This window comes from Canis lupus, chromosome 7 (assembly GCF_011100685.1).
Source record: "Canis lupus familiaris isolate Mischka breed German Shepherd chromosome 7, alternate assembly UU_Cfam_GSD_1.0, whole genome shotgun sequence".
Lineage (NCBI taxonomy): Eukaryota > Metazoa > Chordata > Mammalia > Carnivora > Canidae > Canis > Canis lupus.
In genome coordinates this window covers 21,027,623-21,042,564 of record NC_049228.1, presented here as the reverse complement: position 1 = coordinate 21,042,564, position 14,942 = coordinate 21,027,623, and the positions used below count along the sequence as shown (strand labels likewise).

The following is a 14,942-nucleotide window of genomic DNA, read 5'->3' as shown; positions in this document are numbered from 1 at the left end:
TTCGTGTCGTTAGTAATCAGGGAAATGCCAGTTAAACCCATGAGATATCCCTGACCGGTTAAATTTAAAAATCTGTGAAGAGCCAGTGCTAATAAGAATGGAGAAAATTGAGAGGGACTGCCAGGGGACAGTTGGCATTGAAGACTTTGGAAGGTAGCTGCCATTACCAGCTGAGGTCAAAGATTCACACACTTCCCTCACAGTTGAAGAAATGCCACCATGGAAAAATGCCCTATGCACGAGGGTATGTACAAAAAAATGTCTATAGAGACATTGCTCATAATAGTCCCAAGCTGGAAACACCCCAAATGTCTACCAAACATAGGAAGGATAAGAGCTAGGGCACCTGGGTTGCTCAGGTGGTTAAGCATCTATCTTTAGCTCAGGTCGTGATCTCAGGGTTCTGGGATCGAGTCCCACATCAGGCTCCCTGCTCAGTGGGGGTCTGCTTCTCCCTCTACCCCTCCCTTCCACCCTGCTCATACTCTCTCTCTCAAATTAATCCGTAAAAATCTTAAAAAAAAAAAAAAGAAAAAGAGCTAGATTCACCTGCAATAGTGTGGATGAATTTCACAAACATCAAGAAACAAATAGAGTGAGGGTTCATTGATAGAAGGCTCATAAACAGGCAAAACTAAATTCTCTTGTTTAAGAAAATCACTATAACAAAAGTCAAGGGGCACCTGGATGACTCAGTGGTTGAGTGTCTGCCTTTAGCTTGGGTCATGATCCTGGGGTCCCAGAATCGAGTCCCACATCGGGCTCCCTGCATGGAGCCTGTTTTTCCCTCTGCCCATGTCTCTGACTCTCTCTGTATCTCTCATGAAAAAATAAATAAAATCTTAAAAAAAAAAAGTCAAAATAACAGTTATTTTTAGAGGAAGGGAAGGATTGTGACCAAGAATGCTGCACACTAGAAGTGTTCTCTTTCTTCACCTGGCTTTGGTTCTGTGGGTTTTCACTTTGTCCTGTTCACTGAATTGGATATTGATGTTTAATGCACTTTTATGTATGTAGGTTATAGCTCACACCCACATGTGCATGCAAAATGCTTTCTAACCATACTATTAAATGCTAAAAGATCAGATTTTTGAAAACAAACTCTTGAGTTCAATTTAGCACCCTTAAAAAAGTGAATGTGAAGTATTCAGTTCAGTTGAATGAACGTTTAAAACAGTAAGCCAAACCTTCTACAGAGTTCCACGTGAGAATTCTGTAATGCCTGCTGGGACAAGAGGTCAGAGGATGAGGGAGCGCTGGCCGCCAGCGCAGAGGCTCCCTTCCAGTCAGCCCTGACCCTTAGCAGCTGTTTCCCCGGGCAATTCTCCGGGCCTCATTCCTCATCTGGAAAGAGGATCAGACCCAATTAGAACTCCTCTGAGAGTCTCCTAGTATATTCTTGGGAGTTCTCTGTGGGAACTTAAAATTTTTTTATAAGAAATTCTTTTCATTTTGAGGAGCATCTGAAAAATGTGAGCATCATCTAGGTCCTCCATAGGTCCAACTTAGAGCTTACAGTGTCCACATCACTCTGGGCTTCTGACCATGTGGGAGCCAGATGTACTATTTTGTCTTGACTGCTAAGAAGAAAACACAGGTGACCTTCATGAGTCAAGTTTTCCTTCACCAAGTGACCTCATGAAAGGCTCACAACCCAAGTTTTCACAGTTGGAAGGGACCATGTTGTGTGAGATTTGAGTCATGGGACAATGCCTGACCCAAAGAAAGGCCTAGACCCCTGAGTAACCAAGCAAGTAACCACAAAATCATGCCATCTGTCTCATTAAATTAATAGGTTAAATTTGCTGGTCTCATATTTGGTCTGTCAAAATCATGAATTTGTCTTGATATAGCAATTGTAGAAGTTACAAGCCTATGTATGGGATGTATGCCCAGTTTCATGTTTATACACATTCAACTAACAATCTTATAAAAGCAATTTACATCAACACTGGAAATCCTCCGAAAGTTTTTTCTTGAGAAAGCACCACACGTCATTCGGATTTAAGCCTCCCCAAACCCCATGTCTGCCGCTGACCCTCCCATGATTCTGTTTCCATTTTGGAAATCCAGCCCTTTCCTGAGCAAGTGTCAGGCTGCCTGGGATCCAACTCCTTTCATAAGTAGCAGTGACTCTCAACTGCAGGTGATTTTTGCCTCCAGGGGACATTTGAAAGCATCTGGAGACAGTTTAGATGGTCACAGCTGGAGGTGGGGGCTGGTCAGTAGAGGCCAGGGATGCTGCTAAACATCCTACAAGGCACAGGTCAGCCCCTCATAAGAAAGAATTATTCAGGCCATGACCAATAGCACCCAGGTTGAGAAACTCCGAACCCGCTCTTTACAGCTTTAACTTCTAGAAGAAGCAAATCTTCTGTGTCTTTTCCCAGTTAATCAGAGTAAGGCAGTAGTGTTCTCCTATAACTTATCTTTCACAGCACCTGTTTCCTTCCACAGCAGAAACAGGCAAGCAAGCGAAAACAAGCCCTCAGACGTGAGGTCAGTTGCATGAGTGGCTTGATTTAAGAATGGAAGTTTAGAGGGGTCAGGCACTTTGCTCCCTCTTGAGTCAGCCTTATCCCAGGTCCCCTGCTACTGGGTCCTGGTCTGCCATCTACCTATAGAGTGACTTTCCGTGATGTCTCTAGCTAGTCTCTAGAGGGAATGTGCTCTCAAGTGATTCCCAGAGGAAACCACTGGAAGCAATATGTGAACAGAAATGGTAATGAGAGCTTCAAACAGAGCAGAGTGGTTTCAGACTCCTGCGAAATCTGGGTCAATCTCCAAAATTGATCTAAGGGCCTGCATCATTGTGAGACAATGTGCCTATAATGGCTGCTGAGGAATGTCTATCCCCTTTCTATCTGTCTCCATGTAATCATTATATTTGTTCCTAGGTCCTATCTCCTCTCCCCCATCAGATGTTTAAGTCCTTGTGAATAGAGCCTTCCATGTCTTTTGTTGTCACTGGAATACCACCCAGCATGCTCAGCACTGTGCCCTGCTCTGTGAGTGGTCAACACTGTCAATGAGCTATGAGGAAACAGGCCAGGTAGGATTACAGATAACGGATTCCCAAACATTGCCTGCCATCCTCTTCAGCCCCTCGTCCTATTCACCTGTTATCCAATGACCAGACTCCAATCATACCCAGCCTCTTGGCTTTGGAAGCATTAACATCTATAGCTTTCTCCTGATTGGAAAACAGCCCTTAATCTCCAGGACCAAAAAAGGGAATGTGCTCTTCCTTATCAGGTCTGGGCAGACTGCCTAAGGTACAGTTGGGGCAGGGGTTCTGAGCAACAACGCAATCTCTACCCCATCTAGCCTCCTCTCCACCACACTGACTCCAGGGGGGTCACTGAGACCTCTGTGAGCAAGTCTATCCATCCTTAACAACCAGTGATACAAGACAGCGGACTGACTACCTCACATCCTGCCTAAAACCTCCCCCCTTCCCCTCCCCCATCCCTTTTGAAAAAGAAAAAAAAAATATCCTCTGTCTAATGTGTAGTCTTTCAAAGACACCGTGGGGCACCATGTCTTTAGCACAACACATGTGCCCCAAGGATATGGCAAATACAGCCCCTATTTCCTGGCCTGGTCTTTAGGTCAGCTCAGATCCCACAGCTGAGGGGAGGCTGGAGCTGCTGGGGGGGCACTGAAATGCTGAGGGTGCAAGCATCTCTGTTCAGCATACACAGCCTGCCAAGCTCCTGTCCCTGCGGGCTCTTTGGTCAATGCCCTTTCAGGTACCTGGGGCCTGCACACCTGGGGAACCACGTGGCTTAAGGTGGCTCACTGGAATAGGCATGCACACCATAGCTAAAGAAGAAAGCAAACTGGGGTGACTGGGTGGCTTAGTCTGTGAAATGTCTGCCTTCGGCTGAGGTCATGATCTCAGGGTCCAGGGACTGAGTCTCATGTCAGGCTCCCTGCTCAGTGGGGGTCTGCTTCTCCCTCTACCCCTCCCCCCACCTGTGATCTCTGCCCCCCTCCCCCCCTGCACCTCTCTATCTCCCTCCATCTCAAAAAAAATAAATAAAACCTTTAGAGAAAAGAAAAAGAAAGCAAACTGACAGCAAGAGAAGCTGGGCATTGGCTGTAAGGGGGTGAGGCTGGACTACAGAAAGGAAGGCCCATTGTGGGGTCAGAGGTCAGAAGGCAAGTACTATTGTAGGAGACAGGTTAGTGGAGATGGGTCCCTAAGCAGCAGTGGGGGGTGGGCGGATGGGGGGAAGCTCTCTCATGGGATCTGGTGATGTTTTAGGTCTGGGAGAGGGGGAGGGCAACAAAGAGGGAGACAGACTTGGTAGCATCAAGAGGATTAGATAGGACTTGACTGGTCCATTTTCGCTGATTTTACATCTATGATGTTCAGACTTGCTTGTGGGGAAGGAAAGGGGCAGTTCTGAGTTTTCCCTTCCTCTACTGCAGCACAGTAGTGACCTGGAGCCCAGCCTGTGACTCTGAAAGGGCCAGCCAGACTGCGCCCTTGGCCAGAGCACGGATGGGTCCCCAGCTCAGTAGCGAGACTAGCTAAATGTGGCCCTTCCCCTGAGCCAGAACCTAACTTTAGCCTGCTAGGGGCATATGCAAAGCACATAGCCCGTGGCCTCATCAGCCTTACCCGGCCACTTCTGGTTTACATCCTGCACCTGTGGCGGTTTGCATGTCTCAGAGCTGGCTGGCCTGTTCTGAGGCTGAGAACACCCTAGATTCTCACTTGGGACTCCATGTTTGCTTGGCAGCAGTCAGCTCCCACCTCTCTTCCAACCCCAGGAGTGTCTCTGGCCTTTGAGTGGGCCCAGGGAGGGACACAGCCTCACGGAGGACTGAGTTTTGGGGTGTCATGGGGGTGGGATGGTGAGACCCGACTGGCCCTATGAGATGGGGTCTGACCGCTGCAGCAGCCCACAGCCTAGTCTGCAGATGACTGAGTTCCCTGTTTCTCCTTCCCCTGACTGCCAGGCTTTTTTGTTCTTGTCATGGTGGATTAGCTCCATAAACAGAGGTTGGACAGAGAAAATGAAAGGAGAAAAATGAGGAAATTAATAGCTCTGGTAAAAGGTCTGGTAGGGAAGGAAGTTAAAACCAATTAACCAAATGAGATTTCAATTATCCCTTATACTCTCTGGTTCTTTTCTGATATGTAGCCAGGGATCAGAGTTAAATGTTGGGTGTAGGCACAAAACACATTGCATACCCATTCACCTATGAATTCTCTAGTCTTCAGTTTGAAAGCTGGCGAGCCCAGGGCTCAGGGTAACCCTCTCACCCCCACCCCACCTGGGACTGACGCACCAGGTGGTGTCATGCATATGACGAGGCTGAAAGACAGGAAGCTCTGCCTTGAAGACAACTGACTAGGGTCATAGACACAAGGAGCGTGTGTGGTGTCCCGCTGGTATTGAGGAAAGATGCAGGGATGCGTTGCAGGAGGGGAGTGAGTGGAGGAGGCAGAGAAACATCTCTCCTATGTCATGCTCTGGCCAAAGTCCTGAAGTCTGGCCTCAAGGGATTACCACATTTTAGAGGAGCATCAAGGAACAGATCTGAGTGGTGGTAAGAGGCCAAATCCTGAAAGCCCCAAGTACCCCGCTGGCAAGAAGAGTAGATCTTGCTGCCAGGGATCTCAGGGCTAGAATTCTCTGCCAGTGACTTATCCCCTTCCACCTTATTTATTCTTCCTCTGCACTGGACTAAGTCATTCGAAAGAAAATGTAAAGACAGGCTGTGAAGTTCCAGAAAGAATTTCTGTGGCTCCACTTAAAGTCAAGTGAGCGACACACAGGTAGAATGTCAAAACAGGTACACAAGGAAGAGAGAAATCTCTTCTGCATAAGCAACAGTTCTATTAAGCTCTATTAGTCTATGGGATGTGGGGCGGAATTATTGCTCCCACTTGAAATCCAATTTCTACCCTGCCTATAATGGATCATCCAAACCACTGGCCCATCAGGAGAGTCAACTCACTCTAAAGAGGTGACCATTGCTGCCATGGTCCTGAAACCACTCGACGAGTATAAGTCACAGCAACACTGGCTGACTTCCTACCCAGAAAACAAAATTGATCCAATTTAATATAACACCCACAGCATATACCGTTGGTATACATCTGGAGACTATCAGGGAACATGGAACTATAACTCATCTTAGTCCATTTCAAAACCCACCCTGTGTGTCAGGCAGTAGAGGGAAAGCCCTAACTGTATAGGCAGCTGGGGAGCTGCTGAGAACATAATTCTCTGTTCCATGCTCCAAATCAAGCCCAATATTTAAGCCAGCCATGACTTTGAGAAATTGACATGGTCCTCTCTGGTGAACCCCATTGATAAACTGCTGTTCCCCTACGATCTTCTGGCTTTGTGGGTAGGAGGGCCCGGGGTGGATGTGTTATCACTACTGCATATAGTGCTGCAACATAACATCCCCAGCAACAGGAGAACCACCAGAAATCATGGTTTCTCTGATAGAACTCTGAGAAGACATCTGGTATCTTTATTTTGTATGAACCTGGGGTATACTTAGAGAAATAGAGGAAATGACCTTGGTGTTCCCTGCTAAAATGGATTTCCTAGAGTGTCATAAATCTAAGTGACAAAATGAGTTGGCATGCATAGAGGACCTGTTACAGAAGATACTGTGTGCCTGAGGGCAACAGTTTTGGGTCTCTGGGGAAGGGGGGGGGTGGGGCTGAGACACAGAAGTGGGTGGGTTTATCAGAGAAAAGGAGAGGGGGGATCCAGGAATAAAACATGGAGGGGAGAAAAACCCAAAGAAATGTACCTTCAAAATGATCATTTCTCTTTAGAAACCATAAAAGTAAGTAAATCACACTGTTTGGTTTCCAAGTGGTGAAATTTGTCCCCTAGCCCAAAGACATGGAAACATCCTGGGGCTGTGCAAATGTGGAAAAGCTAAGGAAAGGAACATTTTGCATTTTTATGGCTTTTTACAGCTGCTTTTACCCACCTGGTTGCACCTATTGCTCACATCAACTTCTGAAGGAAACAAGAACTAGTTTCTAGTTTCTCCATTTCACAAGTAAAAACCATGGAATCTAAAAGATTGTGTGACTTCTCAAAAGCCACACTCCTTCTAAGTGGCAGAACCTAGATTAGAACCTGGGTGCTCTAACTTCAAATCTGGAACTCTTCCAGCAAGGCCAGTGGCTTCTAAACTGCAACAGAACATCCTGGGAGAGGAAGGGGACCCTGGCACCCCTGACTCCTACTCAGATGGGAGCAGCTCCAATTTCATTTGCTTTATCTCTTGGTGTTCCAGTCAAGATTTTAAAGAGGTTGAAGAGGCGCCTGGGTGACTCGGTCATTTAAGCGCTGGACTCTTGATTAGGCTCAGGTTGTGATCTCAGGGTCCCGAGATCAAGCCACACATTGGGCTCCATGCTCAGCAAGGGGTCTGCTTGCGATTCTCCCCTCTGCTCTCTCTCAAAATAAATACATTTTTGTAAAAAATTAATAAAATGGGTTGAAAAGTCATGCGCTCAGCCGTGATGCCTCCAGTGGGGGGTTCAGCCACAGGACAAGGAGGCCCCTTGGGGAACGTGTACAAGGAAAGGAAGTGTGGAAGATACTAGATTCCCCGAATGCACGTGCTTTGCACTTCGGGTCTTCCCCTAGGGAAAGAAAGAGCTGAGGCTTGTCAAGTATTTCCTGGCTGGACATCATAGCACCAGCTTTGTGGATCTCATCCGAACAAATCTAAAGCCTTCAGCAGCCATGAAGTCACAAACTGCACGAGTTTAATCGGCTGTTACAGCCCTGTGCCTGGCAAGCAATACTTCCAGGCTCCTCCATTCCCAGGCTCCAGTGACATGCATGCTTATCCCAAGGGTTGGCTTATGCTGGCGCATCACCTACACCAAGTGTGAGGCCACTCAGGGTGTCGCCTCCACCAGCCTGAGTCCTGAGGCCTCCCAACAGTTTGTCCCTTTCTTCTGAGCTCTTCTTTCAAATGGCTCTGCCTCCTCTCTGACTGCTGTTCTGATCTTCCCAGGAGCCCTGGCATTACACCTGCTAGTTTTAGCCTGTCCCAACGGAGCTGCTTAGAAACAGCCTCTTTCTCTCCCCCAACTTCCCAGCTGGCAAATATTCTGGCTTGCCAAGGGCCCCCTAGAGCTGTGTGGAGTCAGGCAAGTGATTTAACCTGGACTATTACAAAGCAGCTTGCTACAGATAAAAGATTTGTCTAAGGTCAACCTCTGCTGATTATTGTGGTTGATGGACCTAAATGCATCCTTTTGCTCAGATTTTACAGAGCACTTACAGATTGGTTTTGTCATTTGCCGTCACACCTCTTTCTTTAAACTACATGTGATAGAAGTCAGACCTTGATATAGGTCTGCACTTATGTGCTGTGTGATCTTGAATAAGCTACTCAACCTCTCTGATCTTCCTTTCTTCACTTATATAAAAAGATAATAACCCTGCACAGGGTTGGTGGTTTTTTTTTTTTTTAAGATTTTATTTATTTATTCATGAGACACAGAGACAGAGGCAGAGACACAGGCAGAGGGAGAAGCAGGCTTCTCACAGGGAGCCCGATTCGGGACTGGATCCTGGGACCAGGATCACACCCTGAGCCAGAGGCAGACACCCAACCGTTGAGCCACCCAGGGACACCTGGTGTTTCTTTTTTATTTTTTTTTATTTAAAAAAAATGTTTTTAAAGATTTTATTTATTTATTCATGAGAGACACAGAGAGGGAGAGAGGCAGAGACACAGGCAGAGGGAGAATCAGGCTCCATGCAGGGAGCCGGACGCGGTTACTCGATCCCAGGTCTCCAGGATCACGCCCTGGGCTGAAGGCGGTGCCAAACCACTGAGCCACCCAGACTGCCCTCTTTTTTAAATAAAAACTAAGTCAAATAAACCTGTACAGTGCTTAGCAGAGTCAGCTTTCAATAGAAAGTTTCTAGTTTCCCCTTCCTCCTTAAAGATGAAACCAACATTTACCCTTGTTTGTTTTCCCCAAATCTAGTACAGCAGCATACATAACGTACTCTCGGTATGTTTGTTGAGAGAATGAATGAATAAATAAGGAGTGAACCAAAAGGGCATACATGACATTGGTAGGCTACAGGAAAAGTTGCCAAAACAAATAAGAATATTAGAATTTAAGAAGTGAGGACTATAGCAAGTGCTCCAAAATGTACATACAAGTACGTTCATTGTTGTGTTTTTGTCATAGCAGAACTTTTGAAATAGCCTAAATGTTCAACAAAGGGGACTGGGTACATTAAAGTAGTTCAATATAAAATTCTAGGCAGTTATTTTCAAAATGTAGATTTTAGAAGTATTGTTCCATAAAAATATCCAAAACATATTTTTAGGTAAAATGGTATGTTATAAAATTGTACTCCTATAAAACTACCTATTTATCTGTACTTCAAAAGAAAGAAATGCCCAGAATAATATTAAAAGACAATGATTATGTCTGGATGGTGGAATTACAGTAGTTTCTTATTTTACATATAATATTTTCCAATATTTGAATTTTTATGAGTATCACTCTTATAATCGGGAAAAAAATTCTTTTGGAAAACCAAAACACACAGCGTTAGGGTTTTTTTGTTTTGTTTTGTTTTTGGTTATAAATGCCAAACCCACGTTAAACTCAGTCAAGGGAAAATGTGTTTGGAAGGCTAATATGGCTGTGGGATGGTCAAGATGTGAGTGTAGCTCAGGAACAGCTAGAAACGGATCTGTCATACTGTACCTCTGTGAGCGGTATCATTCCTCCTACTGCAAGCCAAGCTTCCTCCACATGGCAGGAAATGCCGTCTTGATGAGTTCAGAGCTGCTAGTCTCCACCACAGAGAGAAAATGAGCACTGTGCTCTGTGGTCCCTAGATCATGAATTCCAAAAATATGCTACAATGGGTCCCAGTGGATCAAATGCCCTTCCCTTCCCAGTTGCTGTGCCCAGGGCATGGTGTTGCTCTATCATTGTCCCAGCTTGTGGCCCATTTCCATCCTTTGGCCCATCAGCGTGCCAGGGGCAAGATTCTATCAGAAGAGCTTAAATAATAGGTTGAGAAATGATTGTCCCCTTCCCCCTACACCCTTCTGCTATGAACTGATATTTCCTTGGAGGTCAGGGGGACAGGATAGGACATTCTGAGTGTGTGGCTTAATTTCTGTCCTCAGAGAAGGGCAGGGGAAGGCTGGAAGTAGAGAAGTGGCCAGGATTGGACTGAGCATTATCAGTCTCAGAAACAATGAGTGAACTTGCCCGACATGTCCCTGTGCTGGTGGGAAGATTCCTCAGAGTCTTCAAAGAGCTTATGGCTCAACCCATGCTGGCTGCACAGAAGAAGTAGCTTATGTTGCTGTCACTACCTCTCTTCCGGAGGACCTTCCATCACTTCCATATAAGCAAGGAGAAATAGATCTTCTAAAGAACGATGCATTTTCTTAGAGCGTCTTGCATAAAACAACCAGAGCTCAATGAAACATTCAGTGGTTCCATTCCTCTGCGCATTCCCTGCTTCATTTACTTACTTAGGAGATGGCAATTTAATCTTTCCAAAATAGAGTGTGTCTAGACAACAAATGCTTTAATACACTGTAGGACTTCATGGTATCATAGCTTATTATTACAATTCAATTCCGAATAAGTTACTGTGATGGAATGGGATCATGGCACCACGAGCACCTGGTGGTTAAGGGCTATACTTTAGCCATCACTGAGCCCCTGAGTGCTGGTCCACAGTAGGAACTCAGAAGTTAAGGGTGCTCAAAAATCTCATGGTTCATTCTTATCATATTTGTTTCTTTGGGTTTCTATTGTGTTGGTTTTGCTTCCTTTCTGCCTTTTCTCTGTATAATAAGGATACCATACACTGCCCCAAATCTTCTGGGTCTTGCAGTAAATCATTTTCAGAGGCATGTCCTTTCTCTAAGCTTTTGGGATGATGCTCCCTTTATCTTGTTCTATAGCATTTCCCCACAGAATTCATTCTTTACCCTTTTACCTATCCTTGATCAAGGTAGGATCTATCCTCCTGCCAACACAGAAGCTATTTGGAAGCCTTGGATTGGGCTCATTGTCCACTTGAGCACTGGCTGAATCCTAGTTCTGTAGATGGCAGTGGGTTTGTGAGTCCACCTTCCAGCCCACTATAAGCAGTTGTCTTATTCTTGTGGTGGATTTAATCCAATCCCCCAGCAAAATATTGCCCTGGAAGTTCTGGTGGTCCCCAGTCTATATCCTTTTGCCCTAAGACAATATAGCACAGATGATGTTCTATTTCTAAGATGCACAAAAGGATTTTAGTATGGCATCATATAGAGTTATGTCTCATCCCCAAATAGGCACTGCAGAGAGAGCACATTATAGAACATTTTGTTTATACTGAAACTGAATAATCATTGAGCACCGAGGGGTAACAAAAAGAGTGTTTCTCCTTTCCTATTTAGAATAAAGAGCTTTGGAATGCCAAAACCCACAAGGGGCACCTGTGTGGCTCAATGGTTGAGCATCTGCCTTTGGCTCAGGTCATAATCCTGGGGTCCTGGGATCAAGTCCTACATCAGGCTTCTCACAGGTAGCCTACTTTTCCCTCTGCCTATGTCTCTGCCTCTCTGTGTGTGTCTCTCATGAATAAATAAGTAAAATCTTAAAAAAAAAAACCACCACCAAAAACCATGACAGGTCTGCTAACATAGATTCCCATTTCCGTGTATCATCATTATGGATTATTTACCTTGTTCTTCAGCATGAAATTGATTTTTAGTTGCAAGTAAAGGGCCACGCACCAACAGGTGCCTAAATGGTAAGGACACTTGTTTTTATTAAACAGGAACTCCAGAGGTACAGTCTTGGGGAAGGTCTGACCAGGTCATCAAGGCCTCAAGCTCTTGCTCTCCTTCAAATATGACTTTATAGGCATATTGCTTTTCATCATCATGTGTATTGCTTCATGGACTTGATGTGGCTGCCTTAGTTCCAGGCATCACATCCACATTCCAGATATGAAGGAGGAGAAAGGGATGACAGCATGCTTTTCTTCAAGTCTGTCCCTTTTATTAGAAAAGCAAACATTTCCTGGAAAACTCCCAGCTGACTTTCATTTTATATCTCATTGGTCCCAACTGGTAACATTTTACTCCTAGTAGCAAAGGTGGAGGAACGATGAGCAGTTTACAAGGAAAAGTCATATAGCCATGACTAGATGGAATTTATCAATCCTAACTCATTCCCTGAGTCAAGGTATATTGCTGCTACACACCACTAACCTCCATCACCATCCAAATAAAATTAGTGTTCTGTTAGCAGTGACTGCTGATAGCTAAGGACAACCTTAGCAGGATTTAGTTGTAGTGACAGTGGTTGTAGAACTGACCAATGCTTTTCTAAGATAAAGGCACTTTGAAAATAGTGAAATGACATACGGTTTTCACAAATTTGCATGTCATCCTTGTGCAGCAACCAGGCTAATCATCTCTGGATCATTCTAATTTTTGTAGATGTGCTGCAGAAGCAAGCATGAAATGATGTATGGTTTTGATCACTGATAAAAAAATATGGAATCAGTGGAACTGATACTATCTAGTTCAACATACTTAAAAAATGATAGCATTATCATTTTTAATGCTATCATTGATAGCTTATTGAACTCACAAAGACCAGAGAGAAATCAAATCAAATAATATTTATACAACCTTCCTTTCCAAAAGCAAGTAATTTCTGAACCCAATATATAAGGAATTATAAATACCATTTATATTGATGGTCCAACTTTCTCCAAGCAAGTAAATTCTGAGGATCGCATCCTTCGAAGTCCCTTTTGAGTCTGTATTTCTGCTGAATTCAGAGTAAAAGTCCTTCTTGGGTTATTGCTTCTTCTACACAGCAAAGACTAGAGAGGCCCAGGGCCTCCTCCTTTGTCTTCCCCTTCCCATTATTGTCTCTCAAGCTTACCCCTTAGCAATGTTAATTTTGGTATTAGGGGTCTTCTATTAGCACTCACAAGGTGAAAGGTAGGAAGTTAAGGTGTCCAACTATCCCAGATTCCCAGGACTGAGGCTTTCCTAGTAAACAGGACTTTCAGTGCTAAAACCAAAACCATCCTAGGCAAACTAAAATGGTTGGTCACCATAGGGATTATCACCAATGTGAAGGGGAGTGAGGGAGAGAGGGTTTAAGAAGAAGGAAGGAGAGGGAGGGAGGACCTGTGAAATCAGGGCCATGAAACTCAACTTGAAATTTGATGGCTTTTCTTTTCATCTTAATAACTAGGGTTCCTGCACGGTAACTTACCAGCAGTACTTGAACTCATCATTTCTTCAGGTTCTCTACTCACTCTTCCAACCTGTACATAATTGCCCAGTTTTGACCTCCCACTTCTGTCCTACCAAATATGTGTTTCCCAATTCCAATTCCTGTTCACCAGATTCAATGGCACTGTAAGTGAATGCTATAAAGCTCTCTCTGATCCAACACATAGCGATGAGAGAGAACATATAAAAAAGAATTTTAAAAGTCAAAGCCACACTTGGGGTGCCTGGTTAAGTGTCCAATTTTTGGTTTTAGCTCAGGTCATGATTTCAGAGTTGTGAAATCAAGCCCCAAGTCAGATTCTGCACTCAGTGAGGAGTCTGCTTGAGACTCTCTCTCTCCTTCTCCCTTTGCCCCTCCTGCTCATATGCACATGCTCTCTCTCTAAAATAAATAAATAAAAATTTTTAAAAAGTCATAGCCACACTCAAAAATTATATATATATATATATATATGTGTGTGTGTGTATATGTGTGTGTGTATATCTCCACAACTGTGGAGATATATATATATATCACCACAATCCTAGAACAGAATCAAAATGGGTAGCAAAGAGTAGGGGCTGATCTGAGGGCCTGCCAGGTTCTGGATCTGGAAGTAGGTAGTAGGAGCCATGAGTTTGGCTTCTGCAGATAAAAGCACACCAGAAAGGAAAGGTGCTCTGTGGGAGGCACAGGAGCCGGAGTCGTGTTCAGAGCTCACAACCGGAAGCTGGGGCAGGGCTTCCCTGGCCTGTGAAAGGAAGCTGGAGGACGTGCTACATACCACTGCCTGAGGTGTAGCTTAGCTCAGGCTCAAACATAAACCCCACAAGAAGGAATATACAGAGAAAAATACAGGCAAGGGTAAAAGATTCCTATGTATAATGATCCTGTAAACCCAACTTTAAAATCCACCAAGAGGGATCCCTGGGTGGCGCAGCGGTTTGGCGCCTGCCTTTGGCCCAGGGCGATCCTGGAGACCCGGGATCGAATCCCACGTTGGACTCCCGGTGCATGGAGCCTGCTTCTCCCTCTGCCTGTGTCTCTGCCTCTCTCTCTCTCTGTGTGTGACTATCATAAGTCAATAAAAAAAAAAATTCACCAAGAGATCAAACACCAGAAAGAGCCAATAAAGTCAATAATTGGTTTGAGTTTTTTTCCAGAAAGAAATAATTTAAAAATTGTGAAAAAGACTTAAAAATACTTTCATCTGGAATCCTTGAAGAGATCATTGAAGGCATCACATCCCGACAAAATATCTATGCCAATGATATTTGTTTATGCCATTAAGACAGACAAATGAAATAAACACAGGTGGACATAAAATTAGAAATTATGAAGAAAAGTATAACCATTGAAATGTTTTCAAAAACTCAAGAGGATAGTTTCTAAGCTAAATGTAGTTGAAGAGAGAATTAATAAATTGGAATTGGGAGGAATTCACCCAGAAGGTAACAGCATCAGAGGAGCCATAGAAATGAGGCAGAGGATGGCAGGCGTTGTGGTTATGGGCTAAGGGCTCAGGAAGGAGGTTGTCAAAGGTGATGTTTGAACAGCTACCTGGCCAACTAAGGAAGCAACTGATATGAATGTAGATAAACATAAACCAAATTTATAGACACACAGTAGTATTAATACCTATTTTCCAAGTGGC

At 44.4% G+C, this 14,942-nt stretch overlaps 1 long non-coding RNA gene and 1 other non-coding gene across 4 annotated transcripts in view; one reads left to right on the top strand and one right to left on the bottom strand.

Annotated features, from left to right (window-relative positions):
* The window catches only part of LOC102155707, a 51,592-nt gene that overhangs the window by 15,902 nt on the left and 20,748 nt on the right, over positions 1-14,942 (top strand). The window contains exon 3 of one of the 3 annotated variants that reach the window (XR_005362032.1): positions 2,898-3,052. The exons of the other annotated variants lie outside the window; for them this stretch is intronic. This is a non-coding gene — a long non-coding RNA (uncharacterized LOC102155707). The remainder of the gene's footprint in view (positions 1-2,897; positions 3,053-14,942) is intronic. 3 annotated transcript variants of the gene reach the window in all.
* LOC119872714 lies at positions 12,410-12,512 on the bottom strand. Its single transcript, XR_005362750.1, has one exon. It is a non-coding gene; the product is annotated as a U6 spliceosomal RNA (small nuclear RNA).